The 17786-nt window shown below is 38.7% G+C and overlaps 1 long non-coding RNA gene across 1 annotated transcript in view; it reads right to left on the bottom strand.

The window, feature by feature from the left end:
• Nucleotides 1-17786, bottom strand: part of LOC108516277 (uncharacterized) — an 89750-nt gene that overhangs the window by 6114 nt on the left and 65850 nt on the right. The window contains exon 2 of the long non-coding RNA XR_001881759.1: nt 9888-10049. This is a non-coding gene — a long non-coding RNA (uncharacterized LOC108516277). The remainder of the gene's footprint in view (nt 1-9887; nt 10050-17786) is intronic.

The raw sequence follows: 17786 nt of genomic DNA, 5'->3' as shown, positions 1-17786 counted from the left end.
TCATGCTTTGCAGCCCAGGCTGCCCCGCTTTCCTCACAGTACTCCACCATGCACCCTAAACCAGGTCTCAAGCATTCCAACACCTCACCTACTGTGCAATAACATGGAAACCTTGTAACCAGCAAAACAAAACACACTATAACAAGCTTTAAAATGAGAGTTATTGCAGCTTAACTTACATACCAAAAGTCAGCCATTTTAAGGGTACAATTTGATTAGTTTCAACAAACTGAATATAATCTTTTAACTACCACCATAGTCAAGATATAGAATCTCTGCATTAGCCCCAAAACATTCCCTTTGGCTTCTATCCCAACTTTCTTTCTTCAGGCAACCACTGCTCTGCATCCCATCACTGCACTTCGGCTTTTTCTAGAATATCACACAATGGAAGAATAAAGTATATGGTCTTTTAGGTCTGGCTTTTTCACTCAACATGATGCTTTTAGGATTTATCTGTGTTGTTCCACGTATCATTAGGTTTATCCTTTTTATTGCTTAGAATTCCATTGTATAAATGCATCAAAATTTACTTATCCATTCACCTGTTAGTGGACATGTAAGTTATTTCTAGTTTGTGTCTATGTTGAATAAAGTTGCCATGAACATTTGTATACAAATCTTTATGTGGAATATGTTTTCATTTCTCTAAGATAAACACACAGTAGTAGAATGGCTGGAAGATAAGGTAAATATATGTTTAACTTTATAAGACAACACCAAATTATTACCTAAAGAGCCTATCCTACTTTACTCTTCCATCAGCAATTTACAAGAGTTCCAGTTGTTCCACATTCCATTTGACATTTGTATGATTAGTCTTTTTATATCTGGCCATGTTAATGTGTATGTAGTAGTATTTCATCGAGGTACCATTAATTTGGAGTTCCCCTGTGACAAATAACGTTAAGCATCTTTTTATATGCTTATTTGCCATTCATATATCTTCTGTGGTAAAGAGCCTGATCAAATCTTTTACCTTTTTAAAAATTTCAATGTTTTGATTCTTACTACTGAATTCTGAGAGTTCTTTATATACTCTGGATGTAAGTCCTTTATTCAATATACAGTTGGCAAAAATTTTGTCCCAGTCTGAGGCTTGCATTTTCATTTTCTTTTTTTTTTAACTGTTATCTCAGATTCAAGAGTATATGCGAAAGGTTGTATAGGTAAACTCATGTCACAAGAGTTTGGCATACAGATTATTTCATTACCCAGGTACTAAGCATGGTACCCGATAGTTATTTTTCCTGATCGTCCTTCAAGTAGGCCGCATTTTCTTAAGATAGTCTTTAAAAGGGCAAAAGATTTGATTTTCATGAAGTTCAATTTATCAAATATTTTCTTTTACAGCTTCTGCTTTCTGTGTTTTATCTAAGAAATCTTTACTTAAGTCAAGGTCACAAAGACTTTCCTCTATGTTTTCTTATAGAAATTTTATGGTTTTAGCTTTTATATGAAAGTATGATCTATTTAGGGTTAATTTTTATATATATTGTATAAGGTCAAGATCAAGGTCCAGGGCAGAGAAGAACCAGGCTGTATGGATACATTCTGTTATAAGTTTCTGAAGTGGGAGCTGGAAGAGAGCTCTCCTGGGACACCAGTGCTCCAGGTCCTGACTTTACTGCTCTATGTCCACTGCTCTTGGAGTCCCAGGTGACTCTCCCACGGCCTCTGTGACTCTATGATCTGCAGGTATTGGGAGACACGTAACTAAGATGCCAGGAACCCCAGAAGCCACAAAAACAGTGTTGATATATCTAAGCCAGACCTGATCACCTGTCTTGAGCAAAGGAAAGACCCTGGAATGTGAAGAGATGCAAAACAGTAGCCAAACACCCAGATGTTAGAAGATTTCTTGCTTTTTTAAAACTGAAAAAGCCAAGATGGCAAACTAGACACAGCAAGGAAGAGCTTCTGTCACTGACAGACCAGACTATTAAGAAGACCAGCACATTCCAAGCAGATCTTCAAGAGGAAGGCATTGAGAGCAGACAGAGGGAGGACACGGACCCTGGGCTAAAGTGAGAGGAATCTGGGAACCCTGCACAGGGTTGCTGAGCACCAGGACTTATTACTGGCCCCAAGCAGCTCCTGGGAAAAGAGTTACAACAGGCATGGAGTGAGCCACACTTGCCATGGCCTCTGGAAATCCTAAATTCAAGAGTTAGCCACACTTGCCGTGGGCCTCTGGAAATCCTAGATGCAAGAGACCCCACAATCCACAGTGACATTTGAATTGGCATGGAGAGCTATTTAAAAAGTTGGCAGGAGCAGGGATCCAGCCTGTGTAGAGCCCAAAGGGTTTAGTGCAGCAGTAGGGGCAGTGGAGCATGGGCAAGGATGCTCATCCACCAAGACTTGCCATGTTCCTCTAGGTGGTTTTGTCCTTTGTTGACTGTCAGACCTGGACAGAACAGGGATATCTTGTCTATGGGAAGGGGGCAGTCTGATCTGAGCACTGCCCTGTATGCCAGCCTCTCCCAGGGCCCCTGCCTGGTCACACCTGCTTACAACACAGCCTTGGTTGCCTAATCAGGGCACTTCTCAGCAGCTACCACCATAACTGTTTCACTGGCAGATTCCACCTAACCATCAGAAAGCTTTTGCAGATGGGCCCTGTCAGCTCATACCCACTCACAGCCTCCCCGCACTGCATTGTTGGCAAATGCAAGCAATGCGGACCCTACCACCTCACCGCCACTGGCATACATGTGCAAGCACAAATACCGCTACCACTGCCCTGACAAAGTGCTTTTCTGGCACCCCATCAGAGTATTGTTGCCAGTGGACCAGGAACACCTCAGCCCCTCCAGCAGAGCAGATGTTTAACCTTCAGGGACCAGAGAATAAAGCCATGGGCCTTGTCCCAACCACTCAGGGTTAGAGCACTCAGCCAAGGAGTGCTGAACTGAGCCTTGGAACCTTTAAATCATCCAGAAGCAAAGCCAGTTGACTAAACCCAACCTATACCACAGTCAAATCCTCAAGGGCATGAAAGACTATAAAAGCAGGAAGCCCCATCTAAAGGACAGCAACTTCAAAAATTAAAGGACTATTAGCCCACAGAGATGAGAACGAAACGGTGCAAGAACTCTGACAATGCTAAAAGCAAGAGTGTCTCCCACCTCCAAATGACTGCACTAGCTCTCCAGCAATGGTGCTTAACCAGATTGAAATGGTTAAAATGACAGACACAGAATTCAAAATCTGGATGGCAATAAAGATCATCAAATTTAGAAGAAAGCTGAAACCCAATCCAAAGCTTCTAAGAAATCCAGTAAAATGATCAAAGAGCTGAAAGACAAAATAGCCATTTTAAGAAAGAACCAAATTGATCTGATAGAGCTGAAAAACTCACAACAATAATTTCATAATACAATCAAAAATATTAACAGCAGAATAAATTAAACTGAGTGAAGACTCTCAGAGCTCAAAGACTAATTCCTTGATCAACTCAGTTTAACAAAAATACAGAAAAAAGAATTTTAAACAATAAGCAGAACCTCCAAGAAATATGAGATTATGTAGAGATGAAACCTATGACTTACTGGCATCCCTGACAGAGAGACAGAACAATCAACTTGGAAAACATATTCAAGGATACTGTCCATGAAAATTTCCCCAACTTCACTAAAGAGGTTGACATTCAAATTCAGGAAATTCAGAGAACCCCTGCAAGATACTATATAAGATGACCATCACTGAGACACATAATCTCAGATTCTCCAAGGTAAACACAAAAGACAAAATATTAAAGACAGCTAGAGAGAAGAAGCAGGTCACCTACAAAGAGAACCCCATAAGGCTACCAGTGGGCCTTTCCACAGAAACCCCATAAGCCCAAGGAGATTGGGGGCCTATATTCAGCATTAAGGGAACCCCATAAGGCCACCAGTGGACTCCACAAGCCCAAGGAGATTGAGGGCCTATATTTATCATCTTTAAAGAAAAGAAATTCCAAACAAGAATTTTATATCCAGCCAAACTAAGCTTCATAAGCGAAAGAAAAACAAAATCCTTTTAAGACAACCAAATGCTAAGGGAATTTGTTACCACCAAACCTGCATTACAAGAAGTCTTTATGGGAGCACTAAATATGGAAACAAAAAACCATTATAGGCCACCACAAAACGAACTTAAGTACATGGACTATATACACTATAAAGCAACTGCACTATCAAGTCTACATTAAAAACCAGCTAACAACATGACAGGACCAATCCACACATATGAATACTAACCTTGAACATATATAGGCTAAACATCCCACTTAAAAGGCACAGAGTGGCAAGTTGGATAACAAAGCAACACCCAACAATATGCTATCATCAAGACACCCACCTTATGTGTAACACGCACATAGGCTAAAAGTAAAAGCATGAAGAAAGAGCTGTCAAATGGAAAACAAAAAACAGCAGGGATTGCTATTCTTATTTTGGACAAAATAGACTTTAAACCAACAACAATCCAAAAGGGCATTCCATCATGATAAAGGGTTCAATTCAACAAGAAAACTTAACTATCCTAAATATACACACACTCAACACTGGAGCACCCAGATTCATAAAATAAGTTATTAGATACCTACAAAGAAACTTAAATCACCACTCGAAGACTTCAACACCCCACTGACAGTATTAGAAAAACCATTGAGGCAGAAAACTAACAAATATATTTGGGACCTAAACTCAACTCTTGACCAATTGGACTTTACAGATATCTACAGAACACTCCACCTAAAAACAACAGAATAAACATTCTTTTCATCAGCATGTTGTACATATTCTAAAATCAATGACATGCTTGGCCATAAAACAATTCCCAAAATATTCAATAAAACCAAAATCATACCAATCACACTCTCAGACTACAGCACAAAAATAGAAATTAACACCAAGAAGATCTCTCAAAACCATACAATTACATGGACATTAAAATATCTGCTTGTGCAGGACTTTTGGGTAAACAATGAAATTGAGGCAGAAATCAAGAAATTTTTTGAAACTAATGAAAATAAAGAAACAACATTTCAGAATCTCCGGGACACTGCTAAAGCAGTGTAGAGTCGAGTTTATAGTGCTTAACACCCACATCAGAGTTTGAATGGTCTCAAATTAACAATTTGACATCACACCTAGAGAAACTAGTAAAACAAGAGCAAACCAACCCCAAAGCTAGCAGAAGAAAATAAATAACCAAAATCAGAGCTTAACAAAATGAAACAGACACATGAAACATTATACAAAAATCAGTGAAACCGAAAGTTGGCCCTTAAAAGAATAAATAAGATTGAGCGACAACTAGGTAGGCTAATTAAAAAAAGATAGAAATAAACACAGTCAGAAATGACAAAGGGAACATTACCACCAACCCCACAAAATTTTTTTAAAACCCTCAGAGACTATAACGAACACTTCTATGCACACAAACTAGAAAACCTAGAGTAAATGGATAAATTCCTGGAAACATACAACCTCCCAAGGTTGAACAAGGAAGAAACTGAAATCCTGAACAGACCAATAACAAGTTCCAAAATTAAATCAGTAATAAAAAACGTACCAACTCAAAAGAGCCCTGGACCAGATGGGTCCACAGCTGATTTCTACCAATGTGTAAAGAAGAGCTGATACCAATCCTACTGAAACTATTCAAAAAAATTGAGAAGGAAGGACTCCTCCCTAACTCATTCTATGAGGCTAGCATTATTCTGATATCAAAATCTGACAGAAACACAATGAAAAAAGAAAACTTCAGGCCAATATCTCCCATGAATATAGATTTTAAAATCCTCAACAAAATATTAGCAAGCGAAATTCAGCAGCACATCAAAAAAGTCAACTCACCACAAATAAGTAGGCTTTATTCCTGGGATGCAAGATTGGTTCAACATATGCAAATCAATAAATGTGATTCATCACATAAACAGAACTAAAACAAAATCATGTGATCATCTCAAAAGACGAAAAAGACTTTCAATAAAATTCAACATCCTTTCATGTTAAAAACGCTCAACAAGCTAGGCATTGAAGAAACATAAGTCAAAACAATAATACTTATCTATGACAAACCCATAGTCAACATCATACTGAACAGGCAAAAGCTAGAAACATTCTCCTAAGAACCAGAAAAAGACAAGATGTCCATTCTCACCACTCCTATTCAACATAGTTCTGGAAGTCATTCTCACCACTCCCATTCAACATAGTTCCGGAAGTTCTAGCCAGAGCAATCAGGCAAGAGAAAAAAAACAAAAGGCATCTAAATAGGAAGAGAGGAAATCAAACTATCTCTCTTCACAGATGATATGACTGTACACCTAGAAAACCCCATAGTGTCTGCCCAAAGGCTCCTAGAACTGATAAACAACTTCAGCAAAGTTTCAGGATTAAAAAAAAGTACAAAAATCACTAACATTTCTATATATCAATATGTCCAAGCTGAGAGCCATATCAAGAATCCAATCCCATTCACAATAGCCACAAAAAGAATAAAATACCTAGGAATACAGCCATCCAGGGAGGTTAAAGATCTCTACAAGAATTATAAAACACTGCTGAAAAAAAAATCAGACAACACGAATGGAAAAGCACTCTATGTTCATGGATAAAAAGAATAAATTTTATTAAAATGGCAATATTACCCAAAGCATTTCACAGATTCATTGTGGTTCCTATCAAACTATCAATGATATTTTTCACTGAATTAGGAAAAAAAATTGTAAAATTCATATGGAACCAAAAAAGAGCCCAAGTAGCCACAGCAATCCTAAGCAAAAAGAACTAAGCCTGAGGCATCACATTACCTGATTTCAAACTATACTGCAAGGTTATGGTAACCAAAAAATCATGGTATTGGTACAAAAACAGACACACAGACCCATAGAATTTGCCTTATCTATCAATTTGTCTGCCACCTACCCACCAGCCAGCTAGCTATCCATCCATCCATCTATACATCAATCTATCAACCTATTTATTTGGCAAAGCTATGGAAATGTCATAGAGAAGATGACCCTCTAATCATTGCCTTTGCTGCCAATGGTATATTTTGGGTAAACAAGAAAAAATATTTCTGCTGCAATGCTATACTCATTCCAGGTATGGCCCCAGATCTGTATTATTGTAGTAAACATGTTTTTTTCCTCTTCCACATATTCACCATAGCATGGATACACTTGTCCATTGCTCTGATGACTCTGGAGAGGACATTGCTGGCTGTCCTCTCCCTCCAACATCTATCTCTTACCATCCATTGTGTAGGCACAGGGTCTGAGTGAGATTGATCTACCAACCCCATTCCTGGCATTGGCCCCAAAAGTCCTACAGCATATCCTCCTCCTCAACAGAGTAATTGGTTTGATTAAAATAAAATTCAGGACTTTTGATGGTTTGGAAAAGAGAATCTCTCTTTCTCTGAATGGAATAGTGTATGGATGTGAAGCCCAGGACTGCTTCAACCATTGAACTCTAAATTAAGCCAGTCTGGGAATGCAACTGACTCAAAATGGCAGAGCAGAAAGAATGCCAGAGAAATGGAGCCAGAGAAATGGAGCCAGAGCCCTGGTCAGAATGTGCCTAAAGACTGCACTCTCTACCTCTAGACATTTCAGTCATGTGAGTCATTATTTGTTTTAACCAGTTTGCCTTCTTCTTTTCCATTACAGGTCTTGGGAACTAAATGCATCATTACCATGCCAGCCCCCAAGAGTTAAGGGTAATTGAGGAGTGGGAGGTGGAGATTGTTTTGTGAAAATCCTCTTACTCATTTCCTAATCCAGCATGTCACCTAGCTTCCGGAGTTTTCTTTGCTCATTTGTGATTCGATCAGCTCATAAGGAACCACTTTTTCTTTCTAAACCTGCCTTCCTCTACTTCCAGAATCTCTCTCACACTTGTGACTCAATCTAAAGGCCTTAATCTGGCCAAAATTTAGCTGTGGGAACTCTGAGCCATCCACCAAGATCCTTTGTACTCTTAACTTCTGCCAACTGACAGTGCTGAGTGAGGGGGCCTGGGAGCTGCACCTCTTCCGTCATAGGCCCGCAGGCCCCTGAGACAGAGGAAATGCCAACAGACTGAGGAATTGGATTAGAAATGCAATTCCAATGCAAAAATGGAATTGGAGCCAATGGATTGGTGTGTCTATGAAAGAGTTCAGGAAAATCAGTCACTGCTGACCACAGGAGCCACAAGGCTCCTGCCCCTAACAGTCTGCTGCCACCATGTCCATGTCTGCTCAAACTCCCCAGACTACTCCATCCACCTTCCAAAGACAGGGTCCTTTCCTGGTCTTGATTTCTCCACTATCACTTTTCCATTATCACTACGTCTAGAGTCCCCATTTCCAGCACCAGAGGTCTCAATTACTCTACCATCACCACCACATTCCATCCTTAGTAACCCAGTGCTTTCTCGTCCTTATGTCTTTCATTGTTCTTTTGGCCTCTCTTGGATCCTCTTGCCCCACCCCTCTGTCTTTCTAAATTCTACCTGTCCTCCATGACACTGCTTCTGAGTAGAAAATGTTTCAAAGAAAAGGCACGAGATTTGAAATCAAATTGATCTAAGTTTAAATTCTACCTAGGATGACTGTGAGTGATAGAAACAGGCTAAATTTGTCTGGATCAAGGATACCAAAATTTAGAATCCACTTCTGCACAGTCACCTGTTCCATTTCCCTTTCCTCCTCTATAGTGTCATATATGCCAGGAACAACATCCTGAAGAGATCCCCTATGTGTTACCTTGAAGAAAACTGTGGCCTCAATTCCACTGTAGCCCCCAGTAACCTAGGATAAAACACGTAGAGGGCTTCTTTTACCTGAGAGACAGCTATAACCAAAGTCATCTATAAGTCTTCCTTTCTAAAGTTCACCTCTTCAAAGAGTAGGAAAGGTAATTCCAAGGAAAAGCACCCAAAACATAAAAGGAAAGGATTTTGAACACCAAAAACAGAGCTCCTCTTTTCTACCTACCACTCAGGCATTTTTTGGTTGAGGCAATTTTGGGGCAAAAGTTGTCTTGAACTTTGTGTATAAGCACATAGGACATGACAAAGGGGGAAAAGAAAGATGAAACTCAATTGGTTCATTGGGCCTTACAGCTTTGGATCAGAAAGACCACTAGCCTCTTCTGCTTCTTATTTCATCCTTGTCCATTTAAGTCCCTCCTCAAGCTTGTCCCTTAGGAGACCTCAGGAGCATCAAAATAACCACCAGTCTTTTGGCATATAATCCTTCCAAAGAGTAATACATCATGTTAATTTAACTTACTTAAGCAAAATAAATAGCAAAAACCTTTCAGCCCAGTGATTTTACCACCCAAATCTCCAAGGGACAAGCCATCTCAGAGTTTACAGGTCTATCTCTATCCTCTGGGAGCTTACCATGGTCTTGTCCTTAATGAATTTGCTCATATACTTTTATTAGCAGTGAGACTCTGCATTCACTGGAATAGAAGTTTCCCTGGAAGCTCTTGAATTCTATGACTTCACTTATCTATAACTGTTTCTCCACTGCCTTGACTTCTAATCTATGCAGTATGGCTGTCTCCCCCAACACTATCAGACCACTGTCCTGGCACAACTTTACTGTTCTGTATTTGCCCTAAAATATGTCTACTAATAATAATGAATATTTCATTATTAATAATTTTGTTTGCTTTCCTGAAAATTTTAAGAGCTTTTTGAGGAATCATTTGGATAACCTAAGTCTGTTAGTAAACATTGCTCAAAGAAATTTGTGCTGAGGTCTCTTTTTCATTCTGTAAGTTTTGTTCTACAAGCAAAGGCATTCCAATGTCTTTGAAGCTATGGGTGTTTCCCGCAGAGTTACGGTGATAAAGGTAGAATCCCTCCCTCTAAAACTATTAGGAAAGTGCTTACTCAGTATTTCATTCCTTCATTTCCTCTTACGTCCTTCCTCAGGTCAGCTGCTCAGATTCAGATGGAACATAAGCAATAATGTTTTTCTGAGGTTCCTCTTCCTTTCTGTCAGTGGACTGACTTAACATTTTGTTGGCAGCCTTCAGAGCATTTCATACATCCCTGCAAGATGTTAAGAGCAATTTAGAGGTACTCAGCACATATAATAAATAAGTTTTCAAAACAATGTCTCTCAAAATTGTCAACAGTATCCAGACTGGGTAAAACACTTTTTTCTCTGTTGGTTTTTCCTAGGAGATGTTACCAAATAATTTTAAAAACTATCAAGACTGAGAGAGCAGTTCTGTGACCATAAATCACTGACTTTCTGTGACAAACTTACATTGCCCAAAAAATATGTTCCAGAAATGACAATACACTGGTATTATATTACTTCTTCCAATCTGGCTTTATGTCCAGAAGTTCAAAAATTCTTGATCAGAGTAGGTGTGGTGGATATCTGTAGCTTCAGCCTCCCATCATCCCTTTGCCATTGTGCTGGTGTCTTATCCCAGTCTTTCTCTGGGGAACCACTCTGTCTCATATTCAATCCATGTAATCTGAATGAGTTAAACCCATGCCCAGCTGTAAGGGTAAACATGTAATTTGAGTCTAAGTCAATCAGCACACTGCATTTTTCTAGCCACAGTGATTGGCTTAAAGATGCTCACATGACTCAGCCAACCAGAGCAAATAAGATATTGCTGAGACTTCTGGGAGAGAGACAGGTTCATCATTTCTGGATTTAAACCTTAAGGACAAAGTGTGAGTCTGTTGCCGCTATTATGTTACCACATAGAACCTGATACTGCAGCCAAGATAGTAATGATGAGAACCGAGTCTTGAGACTATTTGAATCCTTAGAACCAGTTGAAGCTGAAACCATCTATGCTCTTGGATTTTCAGTCAAATGAGCCAAAAACTCCTTTTTCCCCCTTGCTTAAGCAAGTCTTCATTAGGTATTCTTTTACTTCAAAACAAAAAATCACGAATGCCCACTGTATACCCTGATTTTGGTTTGAAAAATAAATTCAGCAAAGGCAAAAGTATAAACTGAATGATGTAATAAAGAACCTCTATTTTTACATTTCTTAAAGTAGCTAACACACCCTGGGCACACTCCAGATTTCCAAGATGGCATGTATGTGTTTGATTGAATAAATGAATACAGATGGAAAGTTAAGAATAATTCATGCCAAGTGTTAGGGAGTCCCTGAGTTTCAAAGCAATACTCGTTGGAATTGGAATCTCTAGGGTGGATATGAAACTGCTGATCAATGTTGAATGAGCAGAGCTCACTAAATACTGAGCCACAGAATAAAATGCCAGTGAGCAAGACAGCTCTCACTGACCAGGCTCTTGGCAAGACCACCTATCTTCCTGAAACAGGGAATAGACAAAGCCTAAGGGAAAGCCCTTCCTTCCCAGCCCCAACTGCAAATGTATCCTGGAGGACTGAACAGTCAGATTCAGGGCCTTAGAGGGCTCCCACCACAAAGTGGTGTAAAGATGTAGGCTGAGAGGGCAGTGCGAATTCCAAAAAGAACACCCAGAGCCCAAGGTCCATCGCAGCCTATTCCTGACACTATTAAGTTAAGCATGCCCACAACTCTGACAATATTTTTAGACAGGGCCAGCCCAGAACCCCAAGAAAAAGGGTCCTCACAAGACCTGGAAATGACAGAGGAACCAGGACATAAGCAAGAGTGGCTTTAGAAAAGTGTAAATGGTGAAAAATTTTGTTCTCATCCACAGCAAGCACCTTCCTCCAGAGGGCCAGGTCTTCCATCACTTCAGACATAAAGGAAATGGGTTGGAGATTCCTTTCTTGTACAAAGAATTTGGGAATTAGTGTGAGTAAAGGAACACCAAGCATAGAAATCCAAAGAAAAACAGGAATGTTCAGAACAAGACCAGATTTTAACTCAAGTGGTGAAACTTACCAGACACTGACAAGGCAACTCTGAAATCTCCCTCTCTGAACAAAGAATGGAATTCCATTGCTGTCATTGTATTCTTTTAGCTTCTAACTTACATCATTAAAATACAAATCTCTTTGGAGAGAAAGTAGCTTAGACTATTGTCAGTCATTTGCTCCTCTGTATAAAAGCTTTGTCACTAGAGAAGAGTGTGATAGCTAGACATATAAATACATAAAGAGGGTGAGGAAATGGAATGGGACTGAAAGGAAAATGAATTTGGGCAAGTGACACACTAGACAGAAGAACACAGACTTTAGGTTTAGAAAGACCTGCATTCAAGTATAACCCCACCACCTATTAACTCTTATATTGGGCTAAGTATATCACTTCTTGGAAACTCAACTACTTTCTCTGTGAAGAGTGAATATTAATACCAATCTCCATGACTCTGATTATATTATCCTGTCTGTCTTGTATACCACATATTCCTTGTCATTTGCTTGGCTAACTCCTATTCAGACCATGGGCCACCTCACGTTACCTCCTCAGGAAGACCGAATTGGGGAGGTGTTCCTTGTCTTAAGTCCCACAGCATCTATCTACATAGAGCAGAATTTGCATCACTTGTAGCTCTTATTTTTCTGTACTATGACTTTATACTCTGATTGTCTCCAATAAAGCAAGAGGACTTTAAGACTCAGTGTCTGTATTTTATTCATGAGTGCATCCCCAGTGCTTAGAAAATTTGAAAAGATAAAGAAGAGGGATCTCAAGGGCTCACCTAGGAGAAAGAGAAACATTGGGCTTAGGAGGGCCAGGAAGAAGCAAGTGAACACTGCAGGAGGCTGTTCTTCCACTACAAGAGGAAATAATGCAGGCAGGGCTGAGAGAGAGATGGGCAGCTACATCACTTCTATTCTCCCCAAACCAACTTTCTAACCTGGAGCAGAAATCTGAATGGAGATAAGATAGGAGTTGTGACACTGTTATCAGATAAAGTTGAATTCAAGGTCAAAAGCATTGCATAGGGACAGAAGCAGTCACTTAGTAATGCTGAAGTCTGCAGTCCATGGAGATCATACTGTCATGAACCATTAGGAATCAAATAACAAAGCATCAACATTTGTAAAGGAAAATCATAGGAAAATAAAAGAGAAACTGACAAAAATATAAAAGTAATAAAAAGGTTCAAGTGTACCTGTTTCAGTCTCTGACAGATAAAGTATATGAATATAAATAAGGATATAAAATATGCAAATAATTAAAATTATCTCTTTCTAGATTGCTATAGTACCTTTATAAAAATTAACATCTTTCAGGAATAAATTCCAAGAAGCTATTTTAATACAAACCACATTCTAAGATGGCAATACAATAAAACAAATAAGTAGCAAATGTAGAAACAGAAAAACCAAACACTGGAAAATCAGGAGAAAAACATTTCAGTTAACTATTGGGCCAAAGATAATAGATTTAACTGCAATTGTTAACTATCTTTTAAAATAACATTACAAATTAGAACTAGAAAACTTCAAAATTGTACCCAGAGGAAAGTTCATATCCTTGGACACATATCTCTAAACACACAATAATTAAAATAAATAAATATTCATCATCACAGATTAAAAGAGAAAGAAAAAATAATTTTAAAAGTTTGAGAAAATATAAACAAAAAAATAAATTGGTTGTAAACAAATAGTAGAATTAAATATTTTAAGAGCAGATTCTTCAGAGAAAAAATTCAATACAGCTAAAATATCATTTGTCAGTTTAGTCAAGAATAAAATGTAGAAAGTACAAAACTATAAAATAAGAATGAAAAAAGGAGAAAACACAAATGCAAGGAAATCCAAAGATACACAAAAAAACCCTTCATTCAACAATGTGTTAGTAACTTTGAAGATATGAATGAAATGTGTGATTTTCAAAGGAAAATATAAATTACCCAAACCAAAAAAAAAAAAAAAATAGGAGAGGGAAAACCATGATAGAAACTAAGTAATATGTCAAAGAAGACCTGGGGAAAATGACAAATAGGAAGCAAGACTAACGGGGAGCTCCGACAGAGCAGCATGTGGAGACCCACATCATGAACTTTTGCTTCAACACCTACCACAGGAACATACCAGGAAAGATGAGATAATCCACAGACCCTTTGAAGGAAGTGGATTGCCACTTCAGGCTCTGTGGGACAGCTGAGGAACTACAAAGGACATAATCTCTCAAGAGTTCTATGGCCCTGCCCACCACCTGAGAAACCTCAATACTTATCTCAAGGTGACCCTAGGGCAAGCTTATATCCCGCAGCTGAGGCCCTCTTGAAAGCACCACCTCCTGGCTGGAGGCCAACCAACACAAAACCAGTGTACTCAACAAAAATAGAACTGAGGACCCTTACACAGTCTACTTTACTCCCCTGCTATCCTTGAGTCCCAGATCTTTCCTCTGACATAGTCTACCCAAATGAGAAGGAACCAGAAAAACAATTCTACTAATACAACAAAACAAGGTTCTTTAGTACCACCAAAAGATCACACTAGCTCACCAGCAATGGATCCAAACCAAGAAGAAATCTCTGAATTGCCAGAAAAAGAATTCAGAAGGTTGATTATTAAGCTAATCAAGGAGGCAACAGAGAAAAGTGAAATCCAACTTAAAGAAATTTAAAAAAAAAAAGGATACAGGATATAAATGGAAAAACTCCAGTGAAATATACAGCATTAATAAAAAACAATCACAACTTCTGGAAATGAAGAATGCACTTAGAGAAATGCAAAATTCGCCAGAAAGTCTGAGCAATAGAATCAAACAAGTAGAAGAAAGAATGTCAGACTCAAAGACAAGGCTTTCAAATGAATCCAATCTGACAAAGACTAAGAAAAAAACATTTTCTATTATTTTTTTTTTTTTAATGAACAAAGCCTCCAAGGAGTTTGGGATCATGTTAAATGACCAAACCTAAGAAGAGAAATCTAAGTTTGGAAAACATATTTGAGAGAATAATTGAGGAAAAGTTCCCCAGCCTTGCTAGAGATCTAGACATCCAAATACAAGAAGCTCAAAGAACGCTTTAAAGTCATAGTTTTATAATTTATAAATATGGCTTTATAATACTATAAAACCATAGTTACCAAAACAGCATGGTACTGGTATAAAAACAGGCATATAGACCAATGGAACAGAATAGAGAATCTAGAAATAAAGCTAAATACTTACAGGCAACTGATCTTCGACAAAGCAAACAAAAACAAAGTGGGGAAAGGACACCCTATTCAACAAATGGTGCTGGGACAATTGGCAAGCCATATGTAGAAGAATGAAGGTGAATCCTCATCTCTCACTTTATATAAAAATCAACTCAAGATGGATCAAAGACTTAAATCTAAGACCTAAAGCCATAACAATTCTAGAAGATAGCATCAGAAAAACCCTTCTAGACACTGGCTTAGGCAAAGACTTCATGACCAAGAACCCAAAACAAATGCAACAAAATAAATATAAATAGATGGGACTTAATTAAACTAAAAAGTTTCTGCACAGCAAAAGAAATAATCAGCACAGTAAAGAGACCGCCCATAGAGTGGGAGAAAATCTTCACAATCTATACTTCTGACAAAGAACTAATATCCAGAATCAATAAGGAACTCAGCAAGAAAAAAAATAAAGAATCCCATCAAAAAGTGGGCTAAGGACACGAATAGACAATACTCAAAAGAAGATATACAAATGGCCAACAAACACATGAAAAAATGCTCAACATCAGTAATGATCAGGGAAATGCAAATCAAAACCACAATGCGACACCACTTTACTCTTGCAAGAATGGCCATAATCAAAAAATTTTAAAAATAGTATAGATGTTGGCATGAATGTGGTTAAAAGGGGAATACTTTTACACTGTTGCTGGGAATGTAAACTATAATAGTACAACCACTATGGAAAACAGTGTGGAGATTCCTTAAAGAACTAAAATCAGATCTACCATTTGATCTAACAATCCTACTCCTGGATATCTACCCAGAGGAAAAGAAGGCATTATACGAAAGAGACACTTGCACACGCATGTTTACAGCAGCACAATTTGCAATTGCAAAAAATATGGAACCAGCCCAAATGCCCATGTATCAACGAGTGGTTTTTAAAAAAATGTGTATATATACACCATGGAATACTACTCAGCCACAAAAAGGAATAAGACAATGGCATTTGCAACAATCTGGATGGAATTGGAGACCATTATTCTAAGTGAAGTAACTCAGGAATGGAAAACCAAACATTGTATGTTCTCATTCATAAGTGAGAGCTAAGCTATAGGACACAAAGGCATAAGAATGATACAATGGACTTTGGGACCTTGGGGAAAGGGTGTGAGGGGTATGAGGGAGAAAAGGCTATGCATTGGATATGGTGTACACTGCTTGGGTGATGTGTGCACCAAAATCTCTGAAATCACCCTAAAGAACTTATTCATGTAACCTAACACCACTTGTTCCCCAAAAACCTATTGAAATAAAAAAAATTGTGAGGTCAATCAATTAAATACACAGCCTTGAAAATAAATAACCTAACATGTACAAGCCTATGGATTACTTCTACAAATATAATATTGACTGAAATCTGCTTTTAATAGTGTTTGAAACATTTACATCTTCCCATCTTTTCTTCATTATCTATAGAAAGCAGATTGGAATTTCTAGAAGCACAGGCCATCAGACTGTCTTCCCAAGTTCTTTTTTTCTTACCAGTGTAATAATAACTGTTGGAATATGTAATCCACTCCTCTGGACAATGGCCACATTGATATGCTAAATAAAGATATGAATTCCTATTCAGAAAACAAGTATGTCAAACAGCTACCCTCTCAACATCTCCCATTCATCCAAACTTCTATAGACAGATGATTTCACAAATGAATTCCAGCAAATATTCAAAATGCAGGTAATCCTCATCTTACCAAAAAGAAAAAAAAGCTGTGTCAAATTACTCAAAGTAGACCCAAAGGAAAGAGACAAACTCCCTACCACTACGATAAGAGAAGTCACAGGTTCATATCTTAAGAAGAACATATGGAATGGGAAATACTGTTGTGACCATAACTGAAAAACACAATCTGTCTCATTCTCATACTCCCAACTATGGTCTCCTTCTCTAACATGTGAGCTGTCATTCAAAGGGCTACAAAATAACTCTTGAATGTTAGGAGAACATCAGGAAAGACATACCTGACACTGTCTTGATATCTTGCTGCGTTTACTGTACCTACACCTTTCTGCTGGAAGCTGAAGTCAAGTGTGGCCTCACTATTGTAGTTAGGTAACTACAGGTACAGTTATCAGGTTGAGCCTAGGAGCATGACAATGAGCTTTGTACTTCACAAATGTCTTTAAGCACTTGTTCTACGTTTGAAGAACTCCAAATTGGAAATTGTGAAAATACATAATCAGAAAGGTACATACTCAAAGAAAATGCCATGGTCCCACATCAAAAACTTGGTGAGTTGACGTACAAGTATATATTTTATGTTTAAAAGTTTAGGGTGGGGACGGAGCAAGATGGCCGAATAGGAACAGCTCCAGTCTCCAACTCCCAGCGCGAGCGACACAGAAGACCGGTGATTTCTGCATTTTCAACTGAGGTACTGGGGTCATCACATTAGGGAGTGCCGGACAATCGGTGCTGGTCAGCTGCTGCAGCCTGACCAGTGAGAGCTGAAGCAGGGCGAGGCATCGCCTCACCTGGAAGCCAAGGGGGAAGGGAATCCGTTTTCCTAGCCAGGGGAACTGAGACACACAACACCTGGAAAATCGGGTAACTCCCACCCCAATACTGTGCTTTAAGCAGACAGGCACACCAGGAGAATATATCCCACACCTGGCCGGGAGGGTCCCACGCCCACGGAGCCTCCCTCACTGCTAACACAGCAGTCTGCGGCGATCTA

Source organism: Rhinopithecus bieti, unplaced genomic scaffold (assembly GCF_001698545.2).
Source record: "Rhinopithecus bieti isolate Rb0 unplaced genomic scaffold, ASM169854v2 scaffold_35885, whole genome shotgun sequence".
NCBI classification, from domain to species: domain Eukaryota; kingdom Metazoa; phylum Chordata; class Mammalia; order Primates; family Cercopithecidae; genus Rhinopithecus; species Rhinopithecus bieti.
The sequence above is the reverse complement of the archived record's forward strand: the minus strand, read 5'-3'. Positions and strand labels throughout refer to the sequence as shown.